Here is a 12,843-nt window from a genome sequence, read left to right on the forward strand (position 1 = left end):
ATTCCGTGCAACACTCATCTCGGCTGCGCCTGGCGCTATTGACCCCTACAAGGAGTGCATGGGGATAGCAGTCAGGTACGGTATTGCCGAGATAAAGCTATACAACGTGTACTTTAGTCGGTTGGTAGCTGTGTCCCAATTAATGACCAAGCTTTAAACCCCGACATAAGTGGGTTACTATCTGGCCATAATCGTCTAGTTCTAAGGGACTTTAATGCGCATCACATCTCATGGCATTCTCCCCTAGGTAACGACCAGCGTCCCAGAGTTTTGACAGAGCAGATTGAGGGCTCCACGTTTTGCACTGTGTATGCCCTCATAGGGTTACGAGGAGGTGTAGCAGCTCGCCAGACATTTCCATTGCACCACTTGATTTCCTGAGTGATGTATCCTGGCAAGTCGTCATCTCTTTGGGGTCAGACCTCTTCCCCAAAATTCTCACCAACGACCCACCAACCAACTTCGTAATCCCTGAACGCCGGGCGTTGGGGTTGCTTCAGAGAGTACACCAATCACCGCTTCAGTGAACTGGCACCCTCTTCGGATGTGCTAGTTGCCGAGAGGAAATTCCGAGACATCATTAACGCAGCAGCCGCTCGCTTTATACCAGCCGGTCGAATACCCCAAGTACGGCCCAATTTCCCGGCGCAGGCAATGGTACTTGCAGACGAGCGTGATGGGATTCGTTGTACGGAGCCCACTAAACCCAGAATTAGCGAGCTGAATTTGGAAATAAACAGGGTAGTCAACGAACATAGGCGGAATTTGTGGCTGAAACACTTGGAGCAATGTAACTTAGGCACCGGTTTAGGTCTGCTGTGGCCTACTGTTAAGTCACTCTCGAACCACTGTAGACGGGATGACAGCACATAAGTCACTTTTGGCGACGTAACCGTGACCAATCAGTTGATAGCGCCAGGTTGTTCAATAGTCAATATATTGTGCATCCCGAGAGTGACAGGGCAAGGAGGAGAGCCATTAGCCGTATCCGTGGTCTCCGAGCCGATGGACAGCTAACACAATTTACCGTGGGCGAAGTTACGAATGTCATCCGCGGCGCCAAATCATCTAAGACGTTGAGCCCCGACGGAATCTTTACACTGATGCTGAAGAATCTGGCTTTACCTGGAGTTGAGTACCTTACTAATTTCCTCAAGCTGTCTTTGAACACTCTTATAGTTCCGATGTCTGGAAAATGGGCAGAGTGATCCCTCTAATGAAGCCTGGAAAAGAGAATTTCCATTCGATGAGCATCAACATGGATTTCGAAGACTGCGTAACACAACAACTGCTTTGCATGCCATCACCGCACACATTTGCCGTGGCTTCAATCAGTCCTGGCCATGTGATAGGACGGTCCTCGTGGCACTGGACCTATCTAAGGCATTCGACACGGTCAGCCATGCCAAACTATGTGAGGACATCGCCAACACGTCCCACCAGCCAGGCCTGAAACGGTGGGTCGGGAATTATCTGTGTGGTCGCCAGTCAGTCATTTGTTGAATTTAGGAATAAGAAGTCGAAGCACCGTAGAGGTCGATGGAGAAATGATTCCGACCATCAAGTGTCCCAAAATAGTTGGCGTCCTCAGCTCTTACAAATTCTCCCCACATGCCACTGCAATTTGCGATCAAGGTAAAAGTAGAAACAAGGTCCTCAAGTAACTTGCCGGCAGCACTTGGGGTGCAGACAAAGAAACCTTGACCACGTACAAAGCAATTGACCGATCTGTGGTAAGTAATGCAGCGCCTGAGGAAATTTAACTCCCCCGACAAACCAGAGTAGTTCTGGCTCAATTACGTTCTGGCAGATGCAGCCGCCTCAACTCCTACAGAGCAAGGATTGATGCCGATGTGCAAGATGTATGTCCCGATTGTGACCAGGGTTGTGTTTAACTGCCCAGCCAGACCCACTTGAATCAGACCCAGATCCCTCTGGACGCACCCCATCTTAGGCGCAGAGTTCCTGAATCTTGACACTCAACAGAATCAAGCAGACGAAGGATAGAACACAACAAACTGTTACAACAGCACCAGCAACAACCTTTGTATCAGAGAATGTCAGCAGAAGGATATGTGACTGGGAAGTGCTGCATGACCACAGCTTCTCTAAACATCGTTACATTAGCTTCAGTCTTGAAGAAAATACTGCAAAAGTAGTTCGTCGGCTAAACCGAAGAAAGGCTGATTGGGATAAATTTCGGCACACATTCTGCACGATTATCCCCTCTAGACCTGACAAGGAAGTGGAAACAGCAGAGGATGTAGAGTTAATAGTTAATGCGCTTGTGTGAGCATTTTCTAGAGCCAAACCAAGGGGCAAACAGAGACTACCATGATGGGCCCCAGAACTCGTTAGTCTAAAGAAGGGTTGCAGAAACCTCTTCAACAGTGCGAACGCCTCCGATGCCTCTCGGCTAGGGAATATCCTATCCTTATAACCTATTACGGTAGGATACATTTAGAAGTCAGAGGATGTATGGATAATGTTAAGTGAGGAAACGCTAAAACTACCCGTTGAACACATTTTCCGGGAAGCTCTCCAACAGACAACGTGGAGCCAGAAGAGGTTGTCACTGATATTCATTTATCGGAGGTTGGGTGTTTGGCCGATAAAAAGTTTTGACTTCTTTAAATCGACAGGCCCTGATAATGTATCACCAGTTGAATTACAAGCTGTGACCGATAGAATGGCTCCTTGCTTGTATCAGCATGTCATGTGGGATGGGGAGATACAAAGGTCATTTTTATTCCGAAAGCAGGGAAAACGTACTACAGAAAGGCGAAAGATTTTGGTCTTATTAGTCTATCATCCTTTATGGTGAAAACTCTAGAGAGGTTGATAGAATCATATCTTAGAGCATAAGTTCACTGTAATAGTCCTTCATGGGAGAGGCACATCCCGGAGTGCCTTCTCCGTACGCTTCTGGTCCGTGCCGGGATTGAAAAGAACCCCGGGCCCTGGTTCTGTTCGGATTGCCAGAACCGCCTTCATCATCGGTCGGTGTCGGTGAGGTGTAACCGGTGCTTGGAGTGGGTACATTTCCGTTCTTGCTCTGGCCGAACTTCGCTACGGGAGTATAGTCATACTGGCTATGTCGATAGGTGCTGTGCGAACATAGCCAGCAGTGGGTCACAAGCGTCGCCGTCGTCGCCTTCGCCGTCCTCGTCGTCAGACTATGTGACCCCCCCGTCCTCTCCCGTACGGCAAATTATGCAACGACAGCACCCTAGCCCTACTATTGCCAGGTCAGTGCCGGGAAGTGTATCGTTCTTGCAGTTAAACTGCAACGGACTGCGTGGCAAGATTGATGAGATCGTAGATTTTATGAGTCGGAAGAGCATATCGGTCGCAGCGATCCAGGAGACAAAGCTGACCAACACCTGCAGCTTGCATAGTTGTCACGGTTACAATGTGCTACGTAAGGATCGCCCAAGGAATGGAGGTGGGGGATTGGCCTTCGTTATACACCATTCCGTGCAGTATAGACCTATCTCGCCTGCGCTTGACGCTAGTGACCCATACATGGAATGTATGGGGGTAGCAGTCAGGTCTGGTACTGCCGAGATAGAGATATACAACGTGTATATACCGCCGGTTGGTAGCTATGTCCCGATTAATGGCCAGGCTTACAACCCCGACATAAGTGGGTTGCTATCTGGCCATAGTCGCCCTAGGTAACGACCAGCGTGACATAGCTTTGGCAGAGCAGACGTTTTGCACGGTGAATGAGGATGCCCCCACTAGGATTACGAGGAGGTGCAGCAGCTCGCCAAACACTCAATTGCATCCCCTGATCTCCTGAGTGACGTATCCTGGCAAGCCGTCATCTCTTTGGGGTCAGACCACCTCCCCATAATTCTCACCATCGACCGACTACCCGACTTCACAACCTCTGAGCGCCGGACGTTCATCAATTATAAGAAGGCCAATTGGACTGGCTTCAGGGAGTATACCAATCGCCGCTTCACCTCCTCTGATGTGCTTGTGGCCGAGAGGCAATTCCGAGACATCATCAACGCAGCAGCCGCTCGCTTTATACCAGTCGGTCGAATACAGCAAGTGCGACCCAATTTCCCGGCGCAAGCAGTGGTACTCGCAGACGAGCGTGATGGGATTCGTGCTATGGACCCCGATAACCCCAGAATCAGCGAGCTGAATCTGGAAATAAACAGGGTAGTCAACGAACATAAGCGGAATTTGTGGCTGGATCATTTGGAGCAATGTAACTTAGGCACCGGTGCAGGCAAACTGTGGGCCACTGTTAAGTCACTCTCGAACCCCGGTAGACGGGACGACAGGACCTCAGTCACTTTTGGCGAGATAACCGTGACTGATCCGAAGAGATGCGCCAGTTTGTTCAACCGTCAATTTATTGTGCATCCCGAGAGAGACAGAGCAAGGAAGAGAGCCATTCGCCGTATTCGTGGTCTCCGAGCCGATGAACAGCCATCACAATTTACCGTGGGCGAAGTTACGAATGTCATCCGTGGCGCCAAATCTTCCAAGGCGTTGGGCCCCGATGGAATCTCTACATTGATGCTGAAGAATCTGGATTCACCTGGAGTTGAGTACCTTACCACTGTCCTTAACCTGTCATTGAACACTCTTATAGTTCCCGATGTCTGGAAAATGGGCAGAGTGATCCCGCTACTGAAGCCTGGAAAAGACCCGAGTTTGGGGAGTCGTACAGACCGATCTCCTTTCTCTCACCAGTGGCAAAGACGCTTGAGGCATTACTCCTCCCGAGCCTCGTAGGAGAATTTCCATTCGCCTAACATCAACATGGATTTCGGAGACTGCACAGCACAACAACAGCTCTGCATGCCATCGCCACACACATTTGCCGTGGCTTCAATCAACCCAGGCCATGTGATAGGACGGTCCTCGTGGCACTGGACCTATCGAAGGCATTCGACAGCCATGCCAAATTATTTGAGGACATCGCAAACACGTCCCTCCAGCCAGGCCTAAAACGTTGGGTCGCGAATTATCTGTGTGGCCGCCAGTCATTTGTGGAATTTAGGGATAAGAAGTCGAAACACCGTAGAGTGAAACAGGGAGTTCCCCAAGGTGGGGTGATATCTCCGGCTCTGTTTAACCTCTACCTATCCTCCATCCCACCCCCTCCAGACGGTATAGAGATCGTATCATATGCGGACGATTGTACGATCATGGCATCAGGCCCCCCACCCATTGATGACATCTGCGATAGGTTGAAAGTCTACCTCAACGAGCTTGCCTCATATTTTGCTGCAAGAAATCTGAAGATATCCGCCACCAAATCTTCAGCCACACTGTTCACTACAAATACGCGTGAGGTGAATACTGAGCTGACTGACCATCACAGTCACAGTCAGATGGAGAAATGATTCCGACCATCAAGTGTCCCAAAATACTTGGCGTCACATTTGACAGCTCCCACACTTTCTCCCCACATGCCACAGCAATCTGCAATAAAGTTAAAAGTAGAAACAAAGTCCTCAAGTCACTCGCTGGCAGCACTTGGGGTGCAGACAAAGAAACCTTGTTGACCACGTACAAAGCAATTGGCCGGTCTGTGGTAAGTTATGCAGCGCCAGTGTGATCACGCTAACTTTGTGACACGCAGTGGAATAATATTCCCTCCGAACTGCGACGGGCTGTCTCCTCAGTTCTCATGTGGACCACCTCCATCAGGAGACAAAGATCCTACCAGTGCGAAGACATAACTACATGTTGTCTAAGCAATACCTTTTGGGATGTTATCGCAGAAACCATCCAAATCATCATCTTGTGGATAGATACCCACCGCCCAGAAGCCTTAAGGTACACGATCTAGAGCGTGAGGTCCAGCGCTACAAGAGAGAACCTCTAGATCAAGCGGCATATCAAGCGGGTCTGAACAACATTCATGCAGACACGGTAGCAGACGCGTTAATGGGCTACCGGGTGAATGTAGTCCTTGGAGAACGACCGCCACATATTGCACCCAAAGAAATCGATCTCCCCGGCAAACCAGAGTGGTTCTGGCTCAATTACGTTCCGGCAGATGCAGCCGCCTCAATTCTCACAGAGCTAGGATTGATGACGACGTGCAAGATGTATGTCCCGATTGTAACCAGGGACCGCACGATACACGTCACCTGTTTAACTGCCCGACCAGACCCACTCGACTCAGACCCAGATCCCTGTGGATGCACCCCATCTTAGTCGCGGAGTTCCTGGGTCTTGACACTCAACAGAATCAAGCAGACGAAAGATAGAACACAATAAACTTCTACAACAACAACAAGACATTGATGACAGTTTTTGATGAACTAGTGAACGCTAAACCCACAAGTTTTTATACCCACCACCGACGGATGGGGGCATATTCATTTTGTCATTCCGTTTGCAACACATCGAAATATCCATTTCCGACACTATAAAGTATACATATTCTTGATCAGCGTAAAAATCTAAGACGATCTAGACATGTCCGTCCGTCTGTCTGTTGAAATCACGCTACAGTCTTCAAAAATAGAGATATTGAGCTGAAACTTTGCACAGATTCTTTTTTTGTCCATAAGCAGGTTAAGTTCGAAGATGGGCTATATCGGACTATATCTTGATATAGCCCCCATATAGACCGATCCGCCGATTTGAGGTCTTAGGTCCATAAAAGCCACATATATTATCCGATTTTGCGGAAATTTGGGACAGTGAGTTGTGTTAGGCCCTAAAACATCCTCCGTCAATTTGGCTCAGATCGGTCCAGATTTGGATATAGCTGCCATATAGACCGATCCTCCAATTTAGGGTCTTAGGCCCATAAAAGCCACATTTATTATCCGATTTTGCGGAAATTTGGGACAGTGAGTTGTGTTAGGCCCTTCAACATCCTCCGTCAATTTGGCTCAGATCGGTCCAGATTTGGATATAGCTGCCGTATAGACCGATCCTCCAATTTAGGGTCTTAGGCCCATAAAAGCCACATTTATTATCCGATTTTGCGGAAATTTGGGGCAGTGAGTTGTGTTAGGCTCTTCAACATCTTTCGTCAATTTGGCTCAGATCGATCAAGATTTGCATATAGCTGCCATATAGACCGATCTCTCGATTTGAAGTCTTGGCCCCATAAAAGGCTCTTTTTAAATCCGATTGCACTGAAATTTGACACATGGACTTATGGTAGGCTTTTCGACATCCGTGTCGTATATAGTTCAGATCGGTTTATTTTAAGATATAGCTATTAAAAAGACCAATATTTTGTTATATATAATTGAACAATGACTATTATTAATATTTGGTCCAAATCGAAACATATATTGATATAGCTGCTATGGGGCATAAGGTATGAGTTTTGCACCGGATTTTGACGAAAGGTGGTTTACATATATATCCGAGGTGGTGGGTATCCAAAGTTCGGCCCGGCCGAACTTAACGCCTTTTTACTTGTTTGTCTAGACGTTTACTATAATGTTGCTTGTTGTATTTCAAATCTACTGAAGAGCGAGACACTGAAGACAGCGTAAAACGAACAAATTGCTGTTGAACAGATAATTCCGACAGTTCGGAGTTAATTCTGAAATATTTCTGCACTATTTGTCTGTAGGAATTTTTGTTCCGACAGTTCTGAAAGATTTGTAAACGATGAACATCCTGTCTCATGGTTTTTTTTATTCTTTTTTCGATAGTTCGGAAGCAATTCTGAACGATGTGTGTACTCCATGTCGGATGTTTTTTATTGTTTTGTTTTTAATTTGTTTGAACCGTTAAAGGTTTTTGTTCCGACAGTTCTGATGGGATTTGTAACGAGTTCGGGACTCTGTGCCGGATTTCTTTTGTCTTCTGCTTTATGGTTGCTTTTGTGGCACATTTTTAACAGTTAGAAATTTTTTTCCGACAGTTCGGAAGAAATCCTGAATGATGTCTGAACTTGCTGACGAATGTTTTTGTCTTTTTTATACCCACCACCGAAGGATGGGGGTATATTCATTTTGTCATTCCGTTTGCAACACATCCAAATATCCATTTCCGACCCTATAAATTATATAGCCCATATAGCCCGATCTCTCGATCTGAGGTTTTGGGGTCATAAAAGGCGCGTTTATTGTCCGATGACGCCGAAATTTGGGACGGTGAGTTGTGTTAGGCCCTTCGATATCCTTTTTAAATTTAATCTACATCCGTCCAGATCTGCCATATAGACCGATATCCCGATTTATAGTCTTGGTCCCATAAAGTCGCATTTATAATCCGATTTCACTTAAATTTTACACAGTGACTTATGCTAAGCATTTCGACATCCGTTTAGTACATGGTTCAAATCGGTTTCATTTTAGATATAGCTACTTAAAAGACCAATATTTTGTTATACGCAATTGAAAAATTACTTGTACTTATAAGTATTTGGTCCAAATCGAAACATATTTCGATATAGCTGCTATGGGGCATAAGGTATGCATTTTTCACCGGATTTTGACGAAAGGTGTTTTACATATATACCCGAGGTGGTGGGTATCCAAAGTTCGGCCCGGCCGAACTTAACGCCTTTTTACTTGTTATGCTTGCTTTTTTGCATATTTTTTGTTGGAGTCCATCGTAGATCAGAGGTCAACATGTTCGCCTATAACGCCGAGTGACTGGATTCGAGTCTTGATGAGAACATCAGAAAAAAATTTGTAGTCGTGGTTATCCCCTCATATTCCTGGTGACATTTGTGATGTACTATGCCATGTAAAAACTTCTCCTCTAATAGGTGTCGGGAGAGGAGGAGGTGGAACGAGATCCTTAATGGAATGTTTAAGAAAAAGTTTGCATTTTAATCGTCGGAAAAAACATTAGAATTCTATATTTCAGAATTCGGTTGGAATTTGATAAGACAAGTCGGAAAAAACATTCGTATTCATTAAGACTCAACATCAGAATTCGGTCAGACTCCAAATTCTGTTTCGAATTTCCCATAACTTTGGTTCTGAATTCTGTAAGAATCTCTCAAAAATATAAAATTTCCCTCCGACATTTCGTTCCGAAGTCATGCCCACCACTCTATTTATTTTTCGTTGAGAATTCGGACAGACTTCGGGTGCGAATTCGGTTGGATTTTCCGACTTTCGTATAGACTTCTGATCGAATTCTGAACATTTGGTTCACTAGGACGTTGCCTTCGTAGGAAATTCTTACAACGAAAACAGACGACAAGAAAAATACTTTGTCTGGAACAAAATGTCCCCGAATACATGCATGTTACAACTCACTCACTTAAATCATAATCAAATTCTCTTTTTGCATCCACTCATCTCGTTGTTTTCGTGTCTGTTATCTATTTAAACCAGTTCACAATTGTCGCATACAATATTGTATTTATAAATGATTGTTGGAGGTCTCGTGGTTACTTGTGAGAGAAGGGAGATCGGTCTGTACGACTTCTCCAAATTCGTGTCTTTTCCCGGCTTCATCATCGGGTACTACAAGAGTGTTCAGGTTGAGGACAGTAGTAAGGTACTCAACTTCAGGTGATTCCGTCGGGGCCCAAAGCCTTGGATGATTTGGTTCTACGAATGACATTCGTAACTTTGCCCACGGTAAATTGTGATGGCTGTCAATCGGCTCGGAGACCACGGATACTACTAATAGCTCTCCTCCTAGCCCTGCCACTCTCGGCACAATAAATTGAGGGTTGAACAATCTGGCGCATCTCTTCTGGTCAGTCACAGTTACGTCGCCAAAAGTGACCCGTCTACTGGTGTTCGAGAGTGACTTAAAAGTAGACCACAGCTTGCCTAAACCGTTACCAAGTGTTCCAGCCACAAATTTCTCCTATGTTCGTTGACTACCCTGTTTATTTCAAGATTCAGCTCGCTGATTCTGGGGTTAGTGGGGTCCATACAACGAATCCCATCACTGTCGTCTGCGAGTACCACCGTCTGTATTTAGTATTTTATCCTGTCAGATATCGATATCGTTCTGTTGAGGAAACGTGGTGCGTCAAGTTGGCCCACCTTCGGCTTCCACGTGAAAAGGCATATTTCAGTCTTCTCTGGGTTAACATTGAGATCTCTGGGTGTAGCCCAATCATATGCCATATGCAAGACCCTTTCGGCCCTTCTGCATAGCTCGTTCGGATCCTTACCCCTTAGAAGTATTATAACATCGTCTGCGTAGCAGACGGGTTCAAATCGCTCCTCAGTCAGCATTCATAATAGGTCATTTATGTTGGTCACCCATAGGAGTGGCGATAAAATGCCCCCCTGTGGCGTGCCCTGTGCCACTTTCTCCCTTATATTAATGCATGGGACACAATTTATCCACCTGTTACTTAGCATATGGTTTATCCAGTCTCTAAGGACCGGGTCCACCCCGTACTGGTCTAAGTATTGGATCAGTGTGTCGGTCCGCACTTTGTACTACGCTGTGAAAATGCAGGCCAGTTGGGGCGCCAGATAGTCGGCCTCTTTTTGTAGTAATGTGGGAAATGTTCCATCAGGTCCGGGTGACTTAAATGGTTTGAAGCTCCTCAAGGATTCCTTCACCATAAATTCTGTTATGATAAGCCTTCGATCAACATCATTATTATGTAGAAAATAGGTTTTCATTAAAGCCTCAACATGTCCTCCGTTGTCTCTGGTCTCACTCACATGTCGTCTACTAACACATGGACATGGGTTTTTGAGAGAAACTTTTTTATCTTGGCGGCGTAATTAACGCAATCGAGCTGTTCGCAGAAAAGTTTCCAGGAGGCACGTTTTGCCGCTCTGGTAATTTTTTTGTATTCCTTGAGCCGTGTGTAATACACATCCCAGTATAAATCCCCTTTTTTACGACGTGTTCTATACCAAAGTCTGCGTACATCTTTCCCAAGATTGCGTATCTTCCAGGTTATTCAGGGGTTTTTTTGGCTGATTTCCTTTCCCGAAGAGGACAACTATCTTCGAAAAAACCCCACTAGTGCAGTGGTGATCCTGATGCCATTGTCGTCAATGTCTTCTATACTTGGGCAAAGTAAATTATATTGCACAAGTCTTCTTTTGAGTAGTCTTCCGAATTTTGTCCAGTTGGTTTTCAACTTATTCCGGAAGCTTATCGGATTCGGCGCTGGTGTGCGTTTCTAAACCTTGTGTAGCGATGATTAGAGAAAGAGTGTTCCATGGAGAGCCTCTAATCCTGAACGTCATCGATTAGATTTTCCGAACATATTGTCACATCTAAAACTTCCTCCCTAATCCTATTAAAAAAGATAGCGGTGTTACCAATATTAAGTGTTATTAGGTCGTTAGTATCTAAGAACTCTGTGTCGCTTTAGTGTTGGTACTACCCCACGAAATGTGATGAGAGTTCGCATTGCACCCTATTAGTACCTCGTTGCCTGTGTGTTTTGCTTTCTTCACCAGCCGTTGCACCTCCGACGTGGGTGGTGGTGTCGGAGAATCAAAATGCAAAATTGAGAAATATCAAATGAAATACAGAAAAAAAAATTGACATCGGACGTTAAAATTGTAATAACCATTTAAATATTATTAGCCAATCCAATCATATTGAAGTTTGAATTTTATATTTTTATACTCACCACCGTAGGATATGGGGTATATTCATTTAGTCATTCCGTTTGCAACACATCGAAATATCAATTCCCGACCCTACAAAGTATTGGGTTGCCCAAAAAGTAATTGCGGATTTTTTAAAAGAAAGTAAATGCATTTTTAATAAAACTTAGAATGAACTTTAATCAAATATACTTTTTTTTACACTTTTTTTCTAAAGCAAGCTAAAAGTAACAGCTGATAACTGACAGAAGAAAGAATGCAATTACAGAGTCACAAGCCGTTGAAAAAATTTGTCAACGCCGACTATATGAAAAATCCGCAATTACTTTTTGGGCAACCCATCCGATTTCGAAATTTGAAACAGTGAGTAGTTTTACGCCTCCCGACATCTGACCCAAATATGGTCCATATCGGACTATAAAAGCATTATTTTTTTTTATCGATTTTGCTGAAAATTGAAACAGAGGGTTATCTTAAGCCTCCTGATGTCTGACCTAAATATGGATCAAATTGGACTATATTTAAGTATTGGTGCCATATAGACCGATCTCCAGATAAAGGGTCTACAGTTCATAAAAGCTTTATTTTTTAACTGATTTTGCTGAAATTTGAAACATTAAGTAGTTTTAGGCCTCCTAACTTTGGACCAAAATATGCTTCAGATCGGATTATATTTAGATATAGCTGACATATAGTCCGATCTGCCGATAAAGGGTCTGAAGCCCATAAAAGAGTTATTTATTACTCGATTTTGCTGAAATTTTAAACGGAGGGTTATCTTAATCCTCCTGAAATCTGACCCATATATGGATTAAATCGGACTATATTTAGGTATAGCTGCCATTTAGACCGATCTCCAGATAAAGGGTCTAAAGCCCATAAAAGCTTTATTTTTAACCGATTTCGCTGAAATTTGAAGCATTGAGTAGTTTTACGCCTCCTAACATAGGACCCAAAAGTGGTTCAGATCGGGCTATATTTAGATAAAGTTGCAATATAGACCGATCTGCAGATAAAGGGTCTAAAGCAAATAAAAGCTCTATTTATTACCCGATTTCGCTGAAATTTGAAACAGTGGGTAATCTTAGTTCTCTCGACATCCGTCCCAAATATGGTTTGGATCGGACTATAATTAGATATAGCTGCCAAAGAGACCGATACCTCGATAAAGGGTCTGAAGCGATAAAGGGTCTGATTTCGCTGTAATTTGAAACAGTAAGTAGTTTTAGGCCGCCATCCGACACAAATATGGTAAAGATCGGACTGTATTTAGATATAGCTGTCATATCGACCGATGTGCCAACTAAGGGTCTGAAGCTTACAGAAGCTTTATTTA

This window comes from Stomoxys calcitrans, chromosome 3 (assembly GCF_963082655.1).
Source record: "Stomoxys calcitrans chromosome 3, idStoCalc2.1, whole genome shotgun sequence".
NCBI classification, from domain to species: domain Eukaryota; kingdom Metazoa; phylum Arthropoda; class Insecta; order Diptera; family Muscidae; genus Stomoxys; species Stomoxys calcitrans.